The sequence below is a fragment of the Pinus tabuliformis genome, chromosome J, assembly GCF_031772625.1.
Source record: "Pinus tabuliformis cultivar Carrire ecotype Pingquan chromosome J, CPIR1, whole genome shotgun sequence".
Lineage (NCBI taxonomy): Eukaryota > Viridiplantae > Streptophyta > Pinopsida > Pinales > Pinaceae > Pinus > Pinus tabuliformis.
The window spans coordinates 1,466,431,779-1,466,456,048 of record NC_142295.1 but is presented as its reverse complement, the minus strand read 5'-3'; positions in this window follow the sequence as shown (position 1 = coordinate 1,466,456,048).

The following is a 24,270-nucleotide window of genomic DNA, read 5'->3' as shown; positions in this document are numbered from 1 at the left end:
CTTCTCTTTGTGTTAGAAATATAGAGTTCAACCCAGAAAAAACATTGAAAATCAATCCATCCCTATCTACTTCCCAGGTGAAGGAGCTATGCAGCATACTGAGAAAACATCTAGATGCCTTCGCCTAGAGTTATAAGGAAATGAAGGGAGTGCACCCTTCAATATGTACTCATCATATATACATCAAGGAAGATTTCAAGCCATTCAGGTAGCCTTAAAGGAGGATGAACCTAGCACTTAAAGGTATTGTGAAGGAAGAATTGCAGAAATTGCGTGATGCAGGATCCATCTATCCCATCTCTGACAGTGAATGGGTCTCTCCTTTAGTGTCAGTGATAAAGAAAAATGGTAAGTGGAGTATCTATGTCAACTATCAGGAATTGGACAAAGCCTCTAAAAAGGACCATTTTCCTTTACCTTTCATAGATCAATTGTTAGACAATCTGGCAGGGAAAACGTTTTTCTCCTTCCTTGATGGGTTTAGCGGGTAAAATCAGATTCAAATCATCCCAAAAGTCTAAGACTACTTTCACTTGTCCTTGGGGTAAATTTACATATCGGGTCCTTCCTTTTCGTTTGTGCAACACTCCAGCCACTTTCCAAAGAGCGGTATTGAGTATATTTTATAAACTAGTTCATGATGTCGTAGAAATATATATGGATGATTTTACTCCTTATGGCTCTGGCTTTCAGGAAACTTTATCTAACCTAGGAAAAGTTCTAGATAAGTGTATTGAGATGAACCTATCCCTCAGCTCAGAAAAATGTGAATTTTTGATGACTGAAGGGACCATTCTAGCTCATGCAATATCTCAACAAGGACTGCAGGTGGAACCCAACAAAATTGCCATCATCCAAAGGGTCACACCTCCTCAAAGGGTGAGAGATGCTAGAAGCTTCCTAGGCTTAGCTAGATATTACACTAGATTCATTAAAGACTTCAAGAAGGTATCCTCTCCTTTGTTTAGCCTCCTAGGAGGAGATGTTGAGTTCATATGGTCGGAAAACTGTTAAGAAGCCCTAGATACCTTGAAGAGCAAGCCAGTGACTGCCCCAATTCTAAGAGGCCCAAACTGGGCCCTACCCTTTCACATTCACACAGATGCCTAAAACAAAGAAATAAGAGCAGCCTTAGGAAAAATTGATGAAAAGCTACCTTATTCCATATACTTTATAAGCAAAAACATGTCAAAGGTAGAGTTAAAGTATACAGTAACTGAGAAAGAACTCTTAGCTATCGTGCATTCCTTAAACAAATTCAGACATTATATCACAGGCTATCAAACCTTTGTTCACACTGATCATGCTGCAATTAGATATTTAATGAACAAACCAGATGTAAATGCTCACATTATTAGATGGTTTCTTTTATTGTAGCAGTTTGATCTGAGCATTATTGATAAACCTAGTAAAGAGAATGTTGTTGCTGACTTTTTGTCTAGAGTAAATTTGCCTGTACGTGAATAAGAAATGGTGGATGAACAAATTTCGAATGAACATCTATTTTCTATATCAGTACTCTCTCCATGGTTTGTTGATATAGCAAACTACTTGGTTTCAACACAGTTCCCACCACACTTATCCTCAAAAGAGAACAACAAGATAGTAAGGAAAAGTGCCCCTTTCACCTGGATTGGAGGCAATCTCTTCAAACTTGGCCCAGATCAGATCTTGGATATGATGTGTCATGGAGGAGGAAGTCTTTGAGATCCTCCTGACCTATCATGACAGGCCTTGTGGAGGTCATTTTGCAGCAAAAAGAACCACCTTCAAGATATTGCAAGCAAGCTACTACTGGCCCACTCTTCATCAGAATGTGAGGAGATACACGAGCCAGTGTCATCGGTGTTAGAGGATGGGTAAACCCACTCCAAAGGATGAAATGCCCATACAACCTAAAGTGACCTTTAAACCATTTGAGAAGTGGGGCATGGACTTTTTGGGGCCTATCAACCCCATTAAAAGCAGAAGTAGTACATCATTGTATGCACCGACTACCTGACAAAGTGGGTGGAGACAAAAGCAATCAAAACAGTGATATAGGAAAAAATAACAGAGTTTTTGAGGGAAAACATATTCTACAAGTTCGAGTATCTGAGGGAGTTGATCACAGACCAAGGTAGTTAGTTCACTTCCAACGTGATTGATGACCTGCTCAAACATAATAAGATCAAGTACAGGACTTCCACCCCTTACCATCCACAACACAGTGGGCAAGTGGAGGTCACTAATAGAGCATTGGAAGGAATCCTAACCAAGGTAGTGAGCAACAACAGAAAATACTGGGAAAACAGATTAGTTGAGGCCATTTGGGCCTAGAACACAACATGGAAGACCACAACTGGGTTCACACCCTATGAACTGGTCTATGGGAAGAAGGCTTTGCTTTCAATAGAGTTTGAATTCAATACCCTGAGGACAGCACCTCAGCTAGACCTAGACCTGAGCCATGCATAGAAGGAGAGATTACTTCAGCTCAATGGATTGGATGAATACAGATTGTAAGCCCTTCTCCATACAAAGGTAGTTCAGCTTCAGAGAAAGATATGGCATGACAGAAATATCAGGGAGAAGAAATTCCAAGAGGGAGATTGGGCACTACTCTATGATTCAAGATAAAAGGATTTCATGGGCAAGCTGAGGACAAGATGGCTAGGACCCTACACTATGTAGAAATGCAATGATATTGGTTCAGTTCTAATCAGAACCATTGATGATGAAGCCATCCCAATGCTTGTCAATGGACATCGGTTGAAAGTCTACAAGAAACACCTCTCCAACTGAGAGTTTAATGAGGATTTGAATAAAACATTTATGGTAGTGGAGCATGTCTTAGCTTCTACTTCACCCACTCACTGAAGGAAAAAGAGAAAAAATAAGGACTCAAGTGAAAACCCCCATAAGACGCTTGAGTCCCGTAATTGGGTTGAAAACCTCTTCTGAGGCGGCCTAGTGATGTCAAAAAAAAAAAGAGGAAAATAATAAGATCCCTGGGTGAAAACCTCCCTTGGAGGCGCCTAGGGTAGGCAATTAAGGTGAAAACCTCTCTGAGGTGCCCTAGTTTTTTTCAAAAAAAAAAAGAGAAGGAAAAATGAATTTTTATTGCATTGCAGGTTTGCAGAAGGATTACAGTGAGCAGAAGAAGGTGCCAAGCGGACCCTGACATTCATACCAGCATCCATCTCATCTTTTCCACACCTTCCTCCATAATTTGTTGCATCTCTTTCACCCCACTATACATCTTGTTCCAAAACTGTGTTTTCTATAGGAGGCTCTTTGTTTTCTACAACAGGCTCCTGTAGGAATTACAGAGAGCCAAAAGTGTCTACAAAACACAGTTTGAGGGAACATAAAGCGTCATGAGGAACCTATAATCACTCTTCCCATATTCAAACCTCCATACCATCATTTCCAAGCCTGCATCACTCTCCAAGAATCATTATTATTTTTTTCCCTTTCCAAGAAAAACACACATAAACAATTTTTTAGTTTTGAAAAAAGAAAAAATAAAAGGAGAGAAAGGCAACATAAACTTTACATGAGGCTTACCTACTATCCCTTCATCATTCATGTCCACCTCTGGCATCATTCTCGAGCTCCAAGCACAGGGAAATAGCTGAATTTTCAAGGTGAGAAGCAGCTACAGGAGCTCCTATAGGAATTCCCATAGAAGCTAATCCCATAGAAGTCCAGCACCAGTAGCAAGGGACAACAAAACTAAAGGTTGAAAAGGCACATGCATCTCAGCTCCAGCAAAAGAAGAACCTGCAAAAGCACACAACCACACATCAACAAGAAGAGACAACATGCATGAAGGAAAACGAAGGCATGTAGCAGAGAAAACCAAAACACCTTACAGTCGATGGGAGCGAATATGCTTGGATTATAGGTAAGTAACTAAGTCACTCCTCTATTTTCATTTGTGTAATTAGGAATCATACGAAGGCAACAAGATGGTTGAAATCAAAAGAGGGAAAGGTGGCCAGTTACCTTGGCCACTTTCATTTAGTTGACTCCACTTAACTGAGATATCACCCACACATGCGCATAGTCAACTCAAGAAAAATATGCGAAGGACAGGTAGTGGGAGGAAGAGTTAAATTCGATGCAATAATGAGGGATTATTACAAGGAGTGATCATGATGACCAAGTAGGTGGATACCAACATTCCTAATTTGGGCAATGTACACCTTGCCAGCTCAACACTCATAACCGAGAAAAGCCATAAAAGGTAATGAGCACTCCTCCCCACACATTCTCACCACCTTTTCTTCAGTTTCTCCCCGTAGCTCAGCCACATAGCAGTCTTCTTGTTCCCCATAGCCTTGTAACCACCATCCTCCATCAATTTCCTCCATATTTTTTCTCTCGGCATTTTCTACAGGAGCACCTACAGGAAATATACAGGAGGGACAATGGGCTTCTACAGGAAGGGCAGTGAGTCATTTTGAAGGGAGGAAACGTGATTTTTGGCACGAATTTTAGTCTGAAGAGGTAGGGTTCATGAATTCCTTCTGTTGAATAGAAAAATGTGAAAGAATTGGTCTCAAATTGAAGATAAAATGAGTCCTTAAGAGGGTAGAAAATACATAAAAAAAAAAAAAAAACTGTTTGTTTTAAAAAAACACAGTCCCATCTGTTTTTCTATTTTACTCAAAATTCTTTGTCTCCACCTCCATATCTGGTTTTTCAAAAGAAGAACAGGTAGTATGACAGGGGGGTTGATGAGAAAAGAGCCCACTAACTCCACTAGGCTCCATGCACATCCTCAAGTGGTGGACATATTTACAAGGGCAAATTGGATGAATTTCTTTGAGAAGTTTAGAGGGTTTGATGGTGAAATTGCCCATGAATTTTCTCTCTCTCTGGTCCCTCACACAAGAAATCATGCTACTGTAACCATTAGAGGCCTCTCCATTGAAATAACCCTTGAATTCATCAGTAGGGTCACTACCCTTCCTCTTGTGCTGCCTAGGAGTAAAGATGACAAACCAATGGGCCATGCTGCCAAGAGGAAATTTTTCCAAGATAGTGAAATCGCTATTAAAGACAATAATGGAATTAGGAAGGCTAGTGTACCATATCCCTGGGATGAGGTTAACTACCAAGTTATCAAATACATTTCTTGTGAGGGGAGGCACAACATTGTTTATGGATATCATATCAGAATCATCCAAGACATGAGATATGGCATGGATACCCCAGCACATCAAAAGCTCAGCATCCCTTACTTTCTCCTTCAGTCCCTCATTAACTCCAACACCAAGGTACAAGAAGGAAATTCACAGCAGCTAGCTCACCATGGCCTAATCAAGATCCTAGTCGAAGAAGCCCTCCATACCCTTACACTTCCTATAGCATGTGAAGTTTTTAGAAATATGATAGCTAGGGATGACATCAAGGAATTAACCTATGATGTCAATCCTGCTATCAGTGAGGAGGGAGAACAACAAGGAGGAGAAGATGAAGCTAGTGGTGAAATTGCAGAGCAAGAGAGGAAGGAGGTTGAAAAAGAGAGAGCAGGAGGAGGAAAAAGAGACAGAAGAAGGAGAAGATGAGGTATAGAGGGAAGAGAAAAGAGAAGAGTCTCCCGAAACTTTGGAAAGAGAAGCAACAACTACCATCACTGCCCTCGGTATACCAGTCATGTAGAAGCAAAAGAGGAAAGGAGAAACCTCCATGTATTTTACAGAAGGGAAGAGTACCAGAACTAAAACAAGCAAACCTCAGCCGTCATCAAAGACTCCCATTAACATTGAAGATTCACCATCTGCCAAGGTGAAAGAATCTCCTTCCAAGACACCCATAACCTATGAAAGGGGCACTACAAGATCTTCTACATTGAAGGAAAATGAAATTCTACAGGACCCCAAACTAGACCTACAGGAAGCTAAAACAATGCTACAGGAGACACTGTCCAAACTTTAGGAGACCCAAAAACTTGAGGAAAGGGTAGGAGGACAGCCATAGGTGAAAGAGGAAGCACAAGAGCTACAAGAACCTGAACCCTAGCTTAATCTTGACTCCTATTATAGAATACTTGAGGGAGGCAATATAATCCCACTGAAATCTGCAATTCCACTATTTTTCGAATTGGAAAAATATAGAGTGAGAACGCGTAGGTGATGCAGATATCCAAGTCCAAAGGAGTTGAGGATATTGGCCACATGGAAAACAAACTCAGGGAAATGACCAGGGAATTGAGTGCTCTCAGAGACAGAGAAACCATTACAAGAAGCCACCTTGAGAATGAGAATGAAATACTAAGTAGGCAGCTATAGGATAAAGAGACTCATTTGGCATACATTGCCAGCTTATCCATGGAATCATTACAATGCAAAACACCAACCAAATCTTATGGCATCTATCTGAAGGATCAATGGCTTCAATCCCAAATAAAAACTTTGGCACAAATAGGTACAATGCCTTTAAAAGACTACAGGTAGTTCATGGATTTGTGTGACCGAAGCACTTCTGAGGACAAAGAAAATATGGCAGAGTTCTATCTACACAAAATGGCCCTCATAGACCTGAATGTGTGGGACCCCAATTCCAATCTAGGGGATCTGCAATTAATGGCCATGGCATCATGGATGAACCATGAAGAATTGAGGGCAGCAGAAATGAAAAGGTTGATGATAAAAGAGTAGAACGAACCATTAATGATAAGAGCTGAGCCATTAGGTCCTATGGTACTCATTAGCACACACAACCCGCTTGCCAAAGACCCTCAAAATGTCGCTATATATCTAGCCAATCAAGCACAAGCCATTGTAGATTTTGAACATATTCTTAGGCTACTTGGGGATGACTATGTGCATGCATGCATGAGAAGATGGAACACCCTACCCCACAGCTTGCAGATCAGAGAATACCATTCCCCCATGAGGCTAAAGGAGGCATTGAAAAGAGTGCCAATGTACAAGCGCTCCATGCGAATGCTAAAGGTAAACTGGATTGGCCTCAAACTGAGTACTCCACTCATATTAGGCATGCTGGAAGGTAGAAGAGAAGAAGAAGAGAAGGAGTAGTGGAAGGACATAGAAAGAAAGGCAAGATTTTATGGAGAACATGAGAAGACCACATCAGAAGCATGGAATGCTAGGGAGGCCACCAAGGCGATAAAATATGAAGAGATTGACTGGGTTGCTCAGAGGATGAGCAACACCTTCAGTAGGGGGGTGATGATGAGCCTCATAAATGCGTAATTACATGGGCTCATTTTACCTCCTAACCTAGTCAAATCAACCATTATCTTAGCTGATTGTATTATTTTCTGATTATATTTATGCTTATAGGGTGAGTTGAGTTAGTTATTATGCAATGTGGTCTAACATGTATTTAATGCAGATTATTGATGGATTTCGAGGTCAAAGTCAAGGATCTAGTGGTCAAATTGTAGCAATAACTTCAATTAGACAGAGGAGAGGACTTAGAGGAGGGAATCCCCCTCATTTATTGCTCCTCACTTCGAGTTCTCCTTCATTCAACTCAGAGTACAAGAAGCTGAATCATGCACTAGAAGGAAGCCGAGCAAGTGGAAGATGATTGATAGTTATCTAAAGTTCTGGGAGCCAAGCCTCCCTGATTTTCAGGAAGTTACTGGTAGCTTCAGATTTACAAGTAAAGAGGCCTAGGGCCTCACTAGGGTTGACTTTTTTTTCTTGTGTAAACTCTGCTCAAATTTCGAGCTTACTATTTTGTGACAGTTTTATGTAATCTTGCTATTCTTTTGATAATGAAGATGGAATCCTTTTTGAGCTAGCACTGAGTTACCTCAGAGGATTGAAGCTCTTGGGTTAGGGCCCAATCCAAGTAGCCAAGCTTCTCTTTACTTGTATTTGTATTATTTACTTCAATTTGTAGATTAATTTGTTGTTAGATGTGTTTCTCTTATGATTAAGAATAGGTTGCTTTTGATGATTTTGTTGGTCGCTTCCATTTGTTCTTTTTGTAGAAGGTCAAGAAGTGATCATAGAAGAATTAAAAGGCTAGCAACAGTGCCTTGGCCTCTCTTCTTCCCTCTGGGACCATGATTTGAGGCAAAGACTCTCCTGCTGCAGCAAAAAAACACAGATTTTCCTCATTCCTAAGACTTCTAGTGTTTGCAGCTCGCTAAATAGGTTGATAGTCCAGATTTTCTTTGCTTTAGATATTTTGTATCATGTTCAATTATTGATTTACAATATTCCCTTTTCATGTTTTCCTTTCTTACAACATTTCCTAGCATTTCGTTCTATACATCAGAGTTTAGGCTATTTTAATGCAAAACTCTGTTTTTCATAGGATGCACTCATTTCATTGGTTGCATGATTTTCTTAGTTGACTGTCAGTTTCTATGCAATGAATCCTTCCAGCAGTAGGCCAGCTTACCAACAATCACACCCTCCAACTGATCCATGCCCTATAAGTCTCCCAAACCTCACCTTAATTCTTCCCTAGTTTCCTACATTTTTCATAAAACATCTTCCTCTCTCCTTCACCAAACCCAATCATCTTCCTCTCTCTTTCTGATTCATGGCAGACCTTAGGCACTCTAACACCTCATTCCAACATTCATCCACCTATTCCACCCACTCTCACACCCTCGAAACAATGAAAATTGATCTTGGCCTCCTCCTATAGGGCTCTTGTAGTTTCCTTGTATTCCTCCTGCAGTTTTCCTGTGTCCTCCTGAAGTTTTTCCTATAGGATTTATTTTGAAGGCCGAGTGTGGGAAAATCCTCCAGAAGGCCACCTAAGACCTCCTAGGACCCATCCACACCATGTTGGAAATAATACTGAGAGGGGGGGTGAATCAGTATCATCACATCAATAAAACTTTTTCATTTCCATATTCAGATTCATATATGATACTTCCACAACTTCTTATGATTCAGTTAGTTGATCCTTAATGAGTGCATTAGAACATTATCAACCATATTAACAGTAAATAGGTGCAGTAAAATAGAACAAATAATCACACATAAGCCACACACATGAACACCATGATATAAGGTGGAAACCTAATGTGGGAGAAAACCACCTGCTGCAAGTCATCTCAATCTTCTTCTTAATAAGAAAATCCTTTTACAATATTTCTGTACTGGTGCAGTCTTATACTAGTATGCAGGCTTCTACCTGCAGAGAGCTACAATTCCCATAGTTCTTGTACTAGCCGATCCATTTACTAGTACGTAGGCTGCTACTTGCTACAATGCTCCAAAGTTTTCAACTGCTACTGGAAGGGAGCTACCAACCCCGTAGCTCTTGTACTAGCTAAGATACTAGTACGTATGCGTCGGCCTACAATCTTCTCTCCTCCGGGTACCACGTTTCATACATTTTCAGACTGGATACACCTGAAGCACAACACATAATCTGAAAGGCCACGTTTCATACAATTTTCATACTAGACCCATAAATATCATTGAAGCACATAATCAATCAATCTTTTGAATCACCCAATCACCAGATCAATACATATACAAGGATAATATGAGTATTAGCAACCCGATCTAGTCCATTAAATCCATTACTAGATCTCATTCATCAACACAATCAATCAAACTGAATATGTAGAATACTGACACCATTAAACAGTCATCAGAACACATCAACAACCTGAACCACCTGTAACTTTAAACATCATAGCTCAAATGGTATATTCTACTACAATGAACCAAACCTGCATACATACGTGCTTTCACCAAAGCCAACCCATGTACAGATCTATAAATATTCAATCATGACTTGCGGCAATTTCAAACTTAAGTTATACCCAGTTCAGATCATTACAAGCGTCAGTATACAGATCTAGAATAAGCATAATCAACTATATAGAGATAGTTCATTTCAAACCATTTGATCCCGATCTATCCTTAGATCTTGTTCTCCATCAACCGGTGAGATCCCTCTTTAGCTCAGATCCAGATCTACACCATAACCCAATCACAGTATTCCAGATCTAGATATTCAATAATTCAGATGATGATTTGCCAAATGATCTCCTTCCTCTTTTATAGCCTTAGTCCTTTCACAATACCACGGTCCAAAACCATAATAACACAATACCACGGACCCAATACTTGGGATCAACAATTTTGGATGCAATACCACAGACCAAAACCATAGGATCAAAAACTATCGGAATAATACCATGAACCAACCATGAAAGTGCGTGATATCAACACTTTTGGATGCAATACCACGGACCAAAACCATAGGATAAAAAACTGTCGGACTAATACCATGAACCAACCATGAAAGTGCGTGAACTTTTCTCTTGCATGAAGGGAACTTTTCTCTGCATGAAAGTGCGTGAACATTTCTCTACATGAAATAAACTTTTCTCTGCATAAAAGTGCGTGAACTTTTCTCTACATGAAATAAACTTTTCTCTGCATAAAAGTGCATGAACGTTTCTCTACATGAAATAAACTTTTCTCTGCATAAAAGTGCGTGAACATTTCTCTACATGGAATAAAATTTTCTCTGCATAAAAGTGCCTGAACTTTTCTCTACATGGAATAAACGTTTCTCTGCATAAAAGTGCGTGAACTTTTCTCTACATGAAGGAAACTTTGTTGCACTATAATTTATCATTTGTGTGATTTGCCATCAAGGACAACACTTGTCTCATAATGCCAACAATCTCCCCCTTTGGACTTGTCATACTGCGAATTGTCATCTGATATCTCTTCCGTAGATTCACCTAGATATATATAAGTGAGTTGATCTTCTATGAGTTGTTTGCCATCAAGTACAACACATGCATCATAATGCCAACAATCTCCCATTCATCATAATGCCAACAATCTCTCCCTTTGGACTTGATGGCAACAATACCAAATCACTCTCCCCCTTTGACATCAAGGGCAAAGGGCAGACCAAGATATTCTCTTCCTTTGTTGTCCATACTCCCCCTGAGTACCTATTGAAATCTCTGAATGAGCTCCCCCTTTGTATATGCCAAGGTGTACCAATCTGTCCATGCTACATGTTGAAATCTCTGCTCTGCTAAAGTGTGTTGTTCATGCTCCCCCTGACTGTAAGCAAGGTCTGCAAAAAGATGTTCTACAAGAAGAACATGACTCTATACATCATAAATGACCTTCCTGTCACCAAAGACTCATACATACATCTATCTCCCATCACAATGGTGATATACCAAAAGTTTACATATGATAACATAAGAGAATAACATCATTCATCCCAGGCATAGTGGGGAAACCAACATAGGCCGTTACATGACCTGAAGAGATCCCTTCAAATGACTACAATAAATAGAGACACACTATTACATCATGAGTCTTGATATGACCTTTACATCGAATGATATACATTACATTTATAACAATGACCAAACACCTAAATAAGATCATGATAAACATCAGCAACAACACTGTATGATCTGCTCCATAGCATCTGTCAACAGAAACTAGACCAACAACTTGTATTAGTGCATGAATCATCAAGGTATGTCAGTATCAACTCATCCTTTTGAACAGAATTCTGTATATACAGAATCATTCACATTCTATCATATGTGAGAAACACCATAGCCATCCAGATCTGCATGAACCAAGTATCATCAATTGGGAATATCTGCATCAATCAACATATGAAACAACCTATCATCATATAGGTAAGAACTCATCATCATCATGTCTCCAACAATGTAACTTTGAATAATCATCCGTGTATCCAACCAACAATCCTCATCCATATATGTGCTAAGAACAATAGGACTCCTGCATCATAACTGTAGTATATGATCTTTAGGCATATGACGACAATAGCATATGAGTGACTCATCATCAAGTAAAGAAGATGTGAATTATGTACTGCTCCTTATCCTTATGAAGATCACCATGTAAGCACCATTAGAGAATCAACCACAAATCTGATCTAAATATCAACTATGTAACCCCAAGAATCATCTGAACAACTCATAACCATATCATAGCAAGATGAATCATTTATCCATATAAGCATCATCACCAAGGACTATTAACCATAATGCCAACAATGCATTAAGAGCATATGCTCCCCCTAAACCTATGCCATCTGTTAGATCTGATCATGCATATTAATAAGAAGTATCAAGACATCAACAATATCAAGTTAGAACCAAAATACTTCTAACCATCATATCCACACATCATTAGCAAAATGCAACCATTATCAATTAGAGAAAAATTGATCCTTTTCTTGAATCTTTCCCTACTGCCTTTCTTCAAACAATCATATACGCGACTATGCAGTAACAAATTCGCGTATATATGCAACTTCCCTTTATCAAGCTTGCGTAGGAGATTGAAGTTTTACACTTCTAGCTCCCTCTGTTATGTCTGTATAATGTGTTGTGCCGCCACTTTCTGACTGAACTTCCTTTTTCTTCCATATCTTCAAGTGTGATGATGTTTTCTCCTTTTGGTGTGATGTCCGTGCTTTGTTCCTGCATTCCTTTGCTCTATGTCCAAGCTTGTTACATGCATAACATCTTACATGTTTCATATTCCTTTTGTAGCAATCAACAGCTTTGTGACCAAACATATTGCAAGCAAAGCAACATCCATTAAAGTACCTTGACTGAGATGATCTGTTTGTTTGATGATCTTGAACCCTTCTTCTTCTACATCTGGCTGCAACATTTCCAAGGTTATGACATACATAACATTCAACATTATTCATAGGAGGAGTAAAATATTTTCTTTGAAGAATTTATTTCCTTGGTTGATGATGAGATTGACCTTTCATCTCTCTTATCTCCTTGTTGATCATTTTAGATTTCTCTTTAGAGTTCCTTGCCTCACCTTGTGAACTAGATTCACCTTCAACAGATTCACGAAAGCCAAGACCAGTTTTGACAGCAGGAGAGCTTTGACTATTAAGAATATCATCCAAGACTTTAGTACTATCTTGAAAACGTAAGAGCTCATCCTTTTCTTCTAATTTACTTTTCAAGATATTTACCTCAACCTGAAGTTGTTCTTCTTTTTCTAGATATTGCTTCTCATGTCTTCTTTAGCTTTCCTTTCTTCTTCCAACTGATGCTTTAGCTTGAGAATATCCTTTTCTTGTTCTTCATTCAGATCCTGTTGCATTTGACGAATTCTGAAGGCACATTCTAGCTGAGATTTTAAGCTGATAACTTCGTTTCCCTGTTTTTCAATATCTTGGACTAGATCTTTATTCTGCTTCTTTGATTCTTCAAGATCTTCCTTTAGAGAGCGGATCGTGGCTTCAAGACTTTCATAGTAACTGGATCTATCTTTGAGTTTCTTGATGGTTGTGTTCTTTTCATTGACTTCATTTCTTAGAGATGTTGCTTCAACCTACAACTTTTGATATTTCTCCTTGAATAACTCTCGTTGAGCCTTTTGTCTAGTAATAGCTTCTTTGAGGGCACCACTCTTTATGTTCAGAAGTCTTTCTTGTTCACTAATTTTGTTTGTCAGCCTGTTAAATTATGCTTCTATTTGATATCCTTCTTCCTCACCCATAAGAGCACATTCAGTTGTTTCGTTATCACTTCCATCTTTTCCAAATGGATAGATAGCTGGAACATCAGAGGATAGAAAATTCATACCTGATAGTTCATCTTGATTTTGAAATGATTCTGAATCTGAATCTGAATCTAAAGAGCTTCTTATACCTAATCCCCAATCGATTCTCCCACTATCATAGTTCCTCTGAGATGTCTTCTTCTTCTTATGAGCATTCTTCTTAAGCTTCTTTCCCATTGTTCCACGGATCTCCTTCAAGCAATCAAGCTTCTACCAAAGGACCTGCTCTGATACCAATTGTTGGAAATAATACTGAGAGGGGGGGGTGAATCAGTATTATCACATCAATAAAACTTTTTCATTTCCATATTCAGATTCATATATGCTACTTCCACAACTTCTTATGATTCAGTTAGTTGATCCTTAATGAGTGCATTAGAACATTATCAACCATATTAACAGTAAACAGGTGCAGTAAAATAGAACAAATCATCACACATAAGCCACACACATGAACACCATGATATAATGTGGAAACCCAATGTGGGAGAAAACCACCTGCTACAAGTCATCTCAATCTTCTTCTTAATAAGAAAATCCTTTTACAATATTTCTGTACTGGTGCAGTCTTATACTAGTACGTAGGCTTCTACCTGCAGAGAGCTACAACCCCCATAGTTCTTGTACTAGCCGATCCATTTTCTAGTACGTAGGTTGCTACCTGCTACAATGCTCCAAAGTTTTCAACTGCTACTGGAAGGGAGCTACCAACCCCGTAGCTCTTGTACTAGCTAAGATACTAGTACATAGGTGTCGGCCTACAATCTTCTCTCCTCCTGGTACCACGTTTCATACATTTTAAGACTGGATACACCTGAAGCACAACACATAATCTGAAAGGCCACGTTTCATCCAACTTTCATACTGGACCCATAAGTATCATTGAAGCACATAATCAATCAATCTTTTGAATCACCCAATCACCAGATCAATACATATACAAGGATAATATGAGTGTTAGCAACCCGATCTAGTCCATTAAATCCATTACTAGATCTCATCCATCAACACAATCAATCAAACTGAATATGTAGAATACTGACACCATTAAACAGTCATCAGAACACATCAACAACCTGAACCACCTATAACTTTAAACATCATAGCTCAAATGGTATATGCTACTACAATGAACCAAACCTGCATACATATGTGCTTTCACCAAAGCCAACCCGCGTACAGATCTATAAATATTCAATCATGACTTGCAGCAATTTCAAACTTAAGTTATACCCAGTTCAGATCATTACAAGCGTCAGTATACAGATCTAGAATAATCATAATCAACTATAAACAGATAGTTCATTTCAAACCATTTGATCCCGATCTATCCTTAGATCTTGTTCTACATCAACCGGTGAGATCCCTCTTTAGCTCAGATCCAGATCTGCACCATAACCCAATCACAGTATTCCAGATCTAGATATTCAATAATTCAGATGATGATTTGCCAAATGATCTCCTTCCTCTTTTATAGCCTTAGTCCTTTCACAATACCACAGTCCAAAACCATAATAACACAATACCACGGACCAAAACCATAGGATCAAAAACTGTCGGAATAATACCATGAACCAACCATGAAAGTGCGTGAGATCAACACTTTTGGATGCAATACCACAGACCAAAACCATAGGATCAAAAACTGTCGGACTAATACCATGAACCAACCATGAAAGTGAGTGAACTTTTCTCTTGCATGAAGGGAACTTTTCTCTGCATGAAAGTGCGTGAACATTTCTCTACATGAAATAAACTCTTCTCTGCATAAAAGTGCGTGAACTTTTCTCTACATGAAATAAAATTTTCTCTGCATAAAAGTGCGTGAACTTTTCTCTACATGAAATAAACTTTTCTTTGCATAAAAGTGTGTGAACTTTTCTCTACATGGAATAAACTTTTCTCTACATAAAAGTGCGTGAACTTTTCTCTACATGGAATAAACTTTTCTCTGCATAAAAGTGCATGAAATTTTCTCTACATGATGGAAACTTTGTTGCACTACAATTTATCAAATAAATTTGCTGCACTATAATTTATCATTTGTGTGATTTTCCATCAAGGACAACACTTGTCTCATAATGCCAACAATCTCCCCCTTTCGACTTGTCATACTGAGAATTGTCATCTAATATCTCTTCCGTAGATTCATCTAGATATATATAAGTGAGTTGATCTTCTATGAGTTGTTTTCCATCAAGTACAACACATGCATCATAATGCCAACAATCTCCCATGCATCATAATGCCAACACACCATCCTACATCCTCCCAAGCTCCAAAACTGCCCTCTAACGCCACTTGTTTGCTGCCACACTCACACACAATAAATTAGATGCATTTTAAATTCACATAAAAAGAAATAAAAATCCAAAAATATGTTTTTTGCTTATTTACTTCAAGGATTAGCATGGTTAGATGTCTTTTACTTCCTTGAGTAGGTAATGGCATTTATTTCATGGTTTTCATAGTGTTTTTGGCAAAAGTAAAATTAGCTTATTAATTAGGGTTTACTAGGTTCTGCTTTACATTCCATTCTTTCTCCTTTCTGCAATTACAATAGCATCTGTAGAGTAATCTTTCTTTCCTTTCAACATACATAGAGCTTCTTTTGAAATCTATAGAAGTTGGCTTGATCTCCTAGTAATCTTGTGCCGACTGACCAAGTGACAACCTGCAGTGAGAACTAGTACTTGTGCATATAGCACCGACGCTTCCAAGTTTGTTACGAACTACCAGGTTGACAAAATTAAAGTTGACAACCCAGGAGTTGCAGCATTCTTCGTGCAATACTATTGCTCATCAAGCTACAAATGTGGGCCTTCCTCGAGACTGGACCTTTTTCATTTTCAAATGGGAAGATCAAGAAGAAAATATTTTATAGATCTTATTTCAAATTTTGGCAACATTCTTTCATAGATTTTTCGTTCTTCTTTGAGAGACCTCATGAGGTTTGTAGAGTACTTGTAGGCTTACTATAATTTGCCAAAAAATTATTGATGAACTTGCCATTAGCAAGGAAAATCCTGTAAGGATGATGAGAAAATTTCAGTGCGCACATATCGAACAACTTTACATATTAAGAAGAGATGAGAAACTAGTTGTATACCGTTGGGTCTTAACCCTCCTATCTAGGTGGGCTTTTCTCCTTCTAGGTTCCTTGATCTACACTACACTCCAAAGAAAAGATGACCATGATCTTGAATGATAGTGACTCTTCCAATTAAGCATTCAAGGAACAGGGTGTTTCATATATAATTACATTTATGAATTCATTGGTTCTCTACCTCATTTCATTTAGCGCACTTATCTCATCTAAATATATTTACCATCATTATTAATTATATTTTGAACTCTCAAAACTCAGTATCTATACAATATTTAGAATTATTTTTGATATACATATATTTGTAATATTTCTTGGATGTATAGGTCAAAGCCACTGTGAGGGGCTCAGAAACCTAGATATACATTTTTCATCTTGTACAATAACATGATATACCACAAAACATAAGCCCCTCGACATCGCATCGCAATAGCACAGATGATAGCTAGAAACCAAAATTTCACCCCTTGAAAGTAAAATATGGAACAAAATTACTACGCACAACATTGGAATAAATGACAACTCCAGAAACTTTTGCATGCACTCCACGTGGTTGTGCCTGTGATGAAAGGCTCCAAGTAGTTCCAAATGTTCATGTACAAACAAAAAAAAGGATTCCCTTATTTCAATCGAGCCACCTTCATCATGGGCTCTCTGTCTTGGATGTAATGATAGATCGAGGATTAGATGTTGATATCATCATGAATCAATCCTGGGAGGTTATGTACATAAATGCTCTCAGCTATTGGAGACTTGGCCTGTGTTATTATGCAGACAAGACATAAATTCTCTTAGCTATTGGGGACACGGCCTTTGCTGTAGAACTTAGCTATTGGAGACTCAGCCTCTACTATAGAATGTAGTTGTGCAAACAAAACTCTAGATGAGATTTATTCTTTTTATGGCAATATAAAAATATTGCTCACATAATTTGGGTTCTGGAAATCCATTTTAATCTGCAAGACCTAGGTACAATAAATTGAGGTATGAAATTGAAGAAAAGACATGATTATATGAATGACATTAAAACGGTTTGGGTAAAATAATGGATAGCTTGGACATTCCCCACCATTTGATGACTTTAAAATATTTACGATAGCATTAAAGCTGACATTCGTGTTTATGTTATATAGTATTTAATAAGATTAAATTTGGATGCTCTCGTTTATAGCATAAATGTGCTTTCCTGAATGTATGTTATATATTATTTAATAATATTATCTTTGCATGCTCTCGTTTATAGCATAAATGTGTTTTCTTGAAGGTTTTAAAGAAATTTAAAACAAAATTGGATAGATATCTCCTTTTCTAAGCTCTAGGTCAGTACAATGTGCATCTCTCCTACTTCTGCAAGATCCTCATTCCAGATGTTGTTAATTCCCTATTCCTTTTTATTCAATGGGAAATCCACTCTAATTGCTTCTCTTATTAAGTGGGAAATATCTTAAGACTGATTTTAAGGATATGAGACTCTGTCAAGAACCACCACTGCCTCGTTTTGCTTTCAGTTTTCTTGTTCATCTGCGATAATGGAAACACAACTTTCAAAATGATAGCAGTGGTAGGTTTACATAACTACCTACCAACCAAAGCACACTAATGCACAAACAAATTTAGAAATGTAAACATAAATATTCAGAAATTTAGGGAGAAAATGTATAGTTATAATTTAGGGAGAAAAAATGTATAGTTAGTATTAAATAATAAAGCATAAATTTACCCACCTGTTTTTTCCCTTCTTGATGTCATTCACAGAATTGGAACAATGGGCTTCAGACCTGAACTTTGTTTCTTAATGTCTTGAACTTTGTCTCTTGATGTTGTTCGCAGAATTGGAACAAGGAGCTTCAAACATTCGCAGAATTGGAACAATGGGCTTCAGTCCTAAACTTTGTCTCTTAATGTCTTGAACTTTGTCACTTAATGTCATTCGAAAAATTGGAACAATGGGATTTAGACCTGAACTTTGTCTTGTGCTTGGAATAGCTGGCATTATACCCATTTGGTCAATGATCCAATAAAATTTTGATGCATTTGTTTCCTCCACTGCCTAAATAAATGGATAAATAACCCACTTCTTGATTTTCTTTGTTGTAAATATGCGAAGCAATTTGGACATGCAGCTTGCCACCACGTTGTGGATATATGATGTAGTGGCTTGTGGACTACGTTGGATATGAAGTTGTGAAATAGAAGGCATATATGCATAATGTCGTGTTCTTGAATATGTATAATGAAATGTTCTTGAATAAGTATTGAATTGGGGAGAAAACATTAAATGTTTCCCAACTAATGCCAACTACAACCTAGCATTAAACAACTCTCAAAAGATGTAATAGATCTGACCTGCAAATATATGATAAAGAAAATATACCGAAAAATAACAAGAGATAAGTATATAAACTTCTCTTTATTAATATCAAAACCCTTAAAGTAGGGTAACCCCATACAACCACTCATTAAGGAAGGAGAACACTCCACAAGCCATATGCTTGTCCATACAATATTTCTTGACATCTCTCAAAGGGGAGTCTCTAGCCTCTATATATAATTCATACATACAATATTATGGGTCATTAACATGGTTCTCTCAATACCATATATCTAATACAATGGACTTATTACATTATTGCTAATTACTTGTGGTCCCTTACATGATGCGGGTTAACCACTTTACTTATTAACTATGGCCCATCCCATTATTACATTATTCCCTTGGTTACCTCTCTCTATACCCCATAATATCCCCCCCTAGGTATACTACATTACAACCCCTTTAAACATATTTCGTCCCCAAAACATAAGAAGAACACAAATAATAAGACCTACTCAAAAAAGTAGTCCATTACTACCATACACATGCATCTATCCATCTAAGAGAAAGATGAATCCTTGATTTAGTTGGTGCCTCGCTTGCTTGAGAAGGAAGTTTAACCTGGCAACTTTTCTATGTTGATGTGTTGTGGGTGGATCGTCGCACCACCCTATCAGTCATCCTGGGGTTTTTGTCCTTGTTTCTCATTCTTTTCTACCTTATTGGTTGTTGTCTCGTTGGGTGATGTCGGTGGCGATATGCTGAAGCTTTAATTGAGGAAATATCTTTCTTGAATTCCTTTACTATTGGGGCCTGAGTGGTGTCTAGTGCTTTTTCTGGTTCCTAGTTTGATGTTTTTGTTTGGTTGCTGACCATCAAGGCCTCATCATCTGATGTGTCAGTGTCATTAGAGCTTTGTGCTTCTACCTACATAGTCTCTGGTTGGGTCTTAATGGAAATATCCTGGAATGTAATTTTCTTCTTTTTATGCCAAAGCTTCATGAATTTCTTCTACACAATAATATTGACAGTATCCCTAGATTCCATCCAAGGATATCCCAAAACAACATCAATGTTATCCATATCTAAAGTATAAAAATCACAATGCAACACATACTTATCCATAGAAAGCTTCAAATCTTTATAAACTTGCACATCCTCATTATTAACCTGTGTGTTTTCAATGTGTTTTGCTGGAACTTACAATTTTTTTGCCAAATTAGAATTAATAAAATTATGCTTGCAACTAGGATTTATAGACACAATGATCTTCTCCTTCTGAACCAATCCATGAACTTGTAATGAGGAGATACAAGCAAAAAATAACCCTTTAGGTGTCTTGGTTTCCTTTTTTCTGTAAAAATAAAATATTTGGTAGGTTTTTTGGTTTCCTTCTTTTGAGTATGAGACCATTTGTCCAAAAATAGTTTTTCAATTTTGTTAGCACGACATAACTTCAGAATCTCATTTTCAAGTGATTTCCACCATATAGCAGCCTCATCTTTCAAATAATACCCTATTTTGTCCTTCCAATACCTTCGGAAGTCAACCTTATGATCTTGTATAAAATTTTCAATAGTCACCCCATCTCTTTTTCCTGAAAGCATATCACTAGAAGCCATAAAGAGGGTTTTGAAAAAAAAATGACTTACTTGGAAAAAATTAAAAATGGCCATAGTTCGGTCAATATTGCTCAAAATCTTTATTATTACCTATTCTCAGAAATGGAACTACAATTATGCATCTTCTCATGCGATAAAAATCCCGATCTAGGCACTCTGGAATTTCAGATTCGTGCCGCAACTGTCCCGCCATCCAAAAATTCTGAAAAGGAGCTGATTTTAAATCAACGATATCTCCCTCATCCAGACTCTAATTCGCCCGATTTTTTTTTTTTGAAATTGAGTAATTTTTTAAGAGGATCTCATATATGCAATGATTTTCTCAAAATTCCCCACAAAAGAGACTGAAATTAACTCGAGATCTGTTGTCCACGAATTTTCGTCACAAAATTTCTAGAACACCGCTAATTTTTAAATCAGAGATATCTCCCTCATCCGGAATCCGACTCGGCCGATTGTTTTTTTGAAATTGGGTATTTTTTTGCAGGAAATGAAGATATGCAATTTGTTTATTCAAACTCTGCATTAGATGTTACATATCTAATCTGCAAAATCGTCGCCCCAAAAACTTCTTGCAAAAAAAAATAAAAAAAATCTTTGTCCTTTCCCAAAAAATTGCTTTGATACCACTTGTAATAGATCTGACCTACAAGTATATGATAAAGAAAATATACCCAGAAATAACAAGAGATAAATATATAAGCTTCTATTTATTAATATCAAAACCTTAAGGTAGGGTAACACAATACAATGACTCCTTAAGGAAGGAGAATACTCCACAAGCCATATGGTTGTCCATAAAATATTCTTTGACATCTCTTAATGTAGAGTCTCTAGCCTCTATATATGATTCATACATACAGTACCATGGGTCATTACCATGGTTCTCTCAATACCATATATCTAATACGATGAGCTTAATACATTATTGCTAACTACTTGTGGTCCCTTACATGATGCAGGTGTTACACAAAAATATCGTCACCATGACTATTTGCAGTCAGTATGGGTCTATCATCACTTGTATTGTCCTCCTATGCAAGTCTCAGACCTCAGCTCTTCAAGTCAAGCTTTGAAAATGAGAGAAAGACATTAAAAATCAACAAAGCTCTGGTTCCGCACTTTCTCTCACTGTTGCCTGCTGTCCTGCACCCCCTGTTCACATTACCTGCAGACCTGCCCGCTCTGTCCCTAAAGGAGTGGGTGTGAACCCTTGTGAAAGTCAAAAAGGTGCAAGTTTATTCTAAAAAACTCACTTTGGGTTAATTCTAGATGATTCTAGAAGGAATTTTGATGTGGATTGGTTGCTCTTAGGTGGTTCATGCATCCCAAAAGAGAAGGAGCTAATCCCTTGATGAGAGGAGCTATCCCTTTGAAGGAGGACTTTATCCCTTTGAAGGAGGACCTAGTAACTTCCCTCCATTTCACTATAAATTAAGGAATTGCACTGGTTGCTAGGGCGGCTAGAAGCTGAACGTCTTTTAGGGTAAATGTTGGTGGAATTGAGACTTCCTAGTTAAGCTTGAGAGGATAGATCACATACCTTTTTGGCTTCATTGGGAAGAGAGTGAAACTTGTCAAAGTACAGGTGACTTCTTGTAGGACCCTGAGAGGAGCTTGTACAGCATCAAGGCACAGGTTGTAAAGTTCTTCTTTGATTTGAATTAATACAATCAGATTCATTTTTCTAAACAAATTGTCTTATGTCATTTGTTTCATGATTTCCTTGATCATCATGTTAAGTATGCTATATGATATTGGCTTTTCAGGTGCTATTTAATTTGTTTGCTTGTTTGTGTTTGCAGATTCGTTACAAGGGAGCTCATTTGGATCAAAGGAGTGAGGCTTCCACAAACTTACATTGGACCCAAGGTAGGCCTAAAACACTTGTTTGCCTTTGTTTATAATTGCATATTTAGAGAAAGATAGTTTTTGATTGGCTTGCTTGTCACTAGATATCGTTAGATTCTAGGAAGGTCTATCCTGTCCGCAAGATCGACCCATAAAATCACTCCTTAAGGAAGGAGAATACTCCACAAGCCATATGGTTGTCCATACAATATTCTTTGGCATCTCTCAATGGAGAGTCTCTAGCCTCTATATATGATTCATACATACAGTACCATGGGTCATTACCATGGTTCTCTCAATACCGTATATCTAATACAATGAGCTTAATACATTATTGCTAACTACTTGTGGTCCCTTACATGATGCAGGTTAACCACTTTATTTATTAACTATGGCCCATCGCATTATTACATTATTCCCTTGGGTACCTCCCTTTTTACCCCATAATATCCCCTATAGGTATACTACAAGTGGTATTTTAAGCGGATTATACTATGTTTTAAAAAAATCATACTGTTTTTCATGCAATATGAGGTCCAAAGTAAAAATTTGGATAAAGATTTGCTTCATCCCATATTTATGTTCAAACATTGTTTAAAATGGCCAATGTGGTGGTTGGTCAAATCAGTTTAATGTTCGGTCAATGCGCATCGATCGCTATAGTTCCTGCTATGCCGAAGGCAGGGACTAATAAATAAATGGGTATGTAAAATGAGCACAAAGTGAATTTACATCGAGACCAAAGTGCTTTATTACATAATTTTAAAGAATTAATTTTTCATGTTACTGTGAAATGGAAAATTACTAAATAAAGCTATTTTACACATACATGAACCAGAAAGACAAAATCATTCAATTAGATAGAAAGATTAGACATAAAGATTTCAATAGTTTAAATTGTTATCAATGCATCTACCATCATTACCTATAATGTTAATGCATTAACTATTTTCACTTGTACTCATAATGCAAATAGAATCTTTACATCTAACATCCTTTCCTTGAAGGAATAATTTCTACTAACATCTCCAACTTCTATCATTTGATTATATTTCATAGTAAGATGAAGAGTCCTTGAATTGTTTCATGCAAAGGCTAGCTTCCATCATTTGATTACATTTCATAGTTAGATGAGGAATTCATGAATTGTTTCTTGCACATATGAATTGCATCTTATGAATTAGAATTTTCGGTAATTAGTTTAGCGATGGGAGTAAGACTTGTTTGTGAGAAAAAAATGATACCGTCGAGCCGAGATATCTAATTAGTGGTGAGTTTTTGTTATATCAAATTGTAATTTTATTTTATAATATTTTAATTTTTAAAACCACGAAAGATAACTTGAGTAGCCATGAGGGTCATGGGTGTGAATGAGTGCCTTGTGTTTTCATTAGGAATGGGTTGTAATTATTATTTTGGGCATGATTTGATGAGTTTTAGCCATTTTATATATATATATATATATAACTTTTACATAGCTTCAAATGTTATGGTTCCAAGTTTGGAGTCTATACTATTTCTGTGGTCTGTACTATTTCTTTGCTCTTTTAAATTGCAAATGCAAATTTTATTTTTGTTAAAATGTTATTGTGTTTAGAAAAAGTGATGAAGAGTTACATAGAGTTAAAGACTTAATACTTAGTTGACACGTATGTTTCAATATTTCGACATGGATAATGACTTCTTCATTAAGAAATCTAATACTTACTGAACATCATAATGATATAACCAAGTGGAAAACTATAATTCAATGACTTCCTTTTCGTAGTGAGAAGCTAAGAGAAGTAATTGAATGACATTTTTATATGCGCAAAGATTTTTATTACC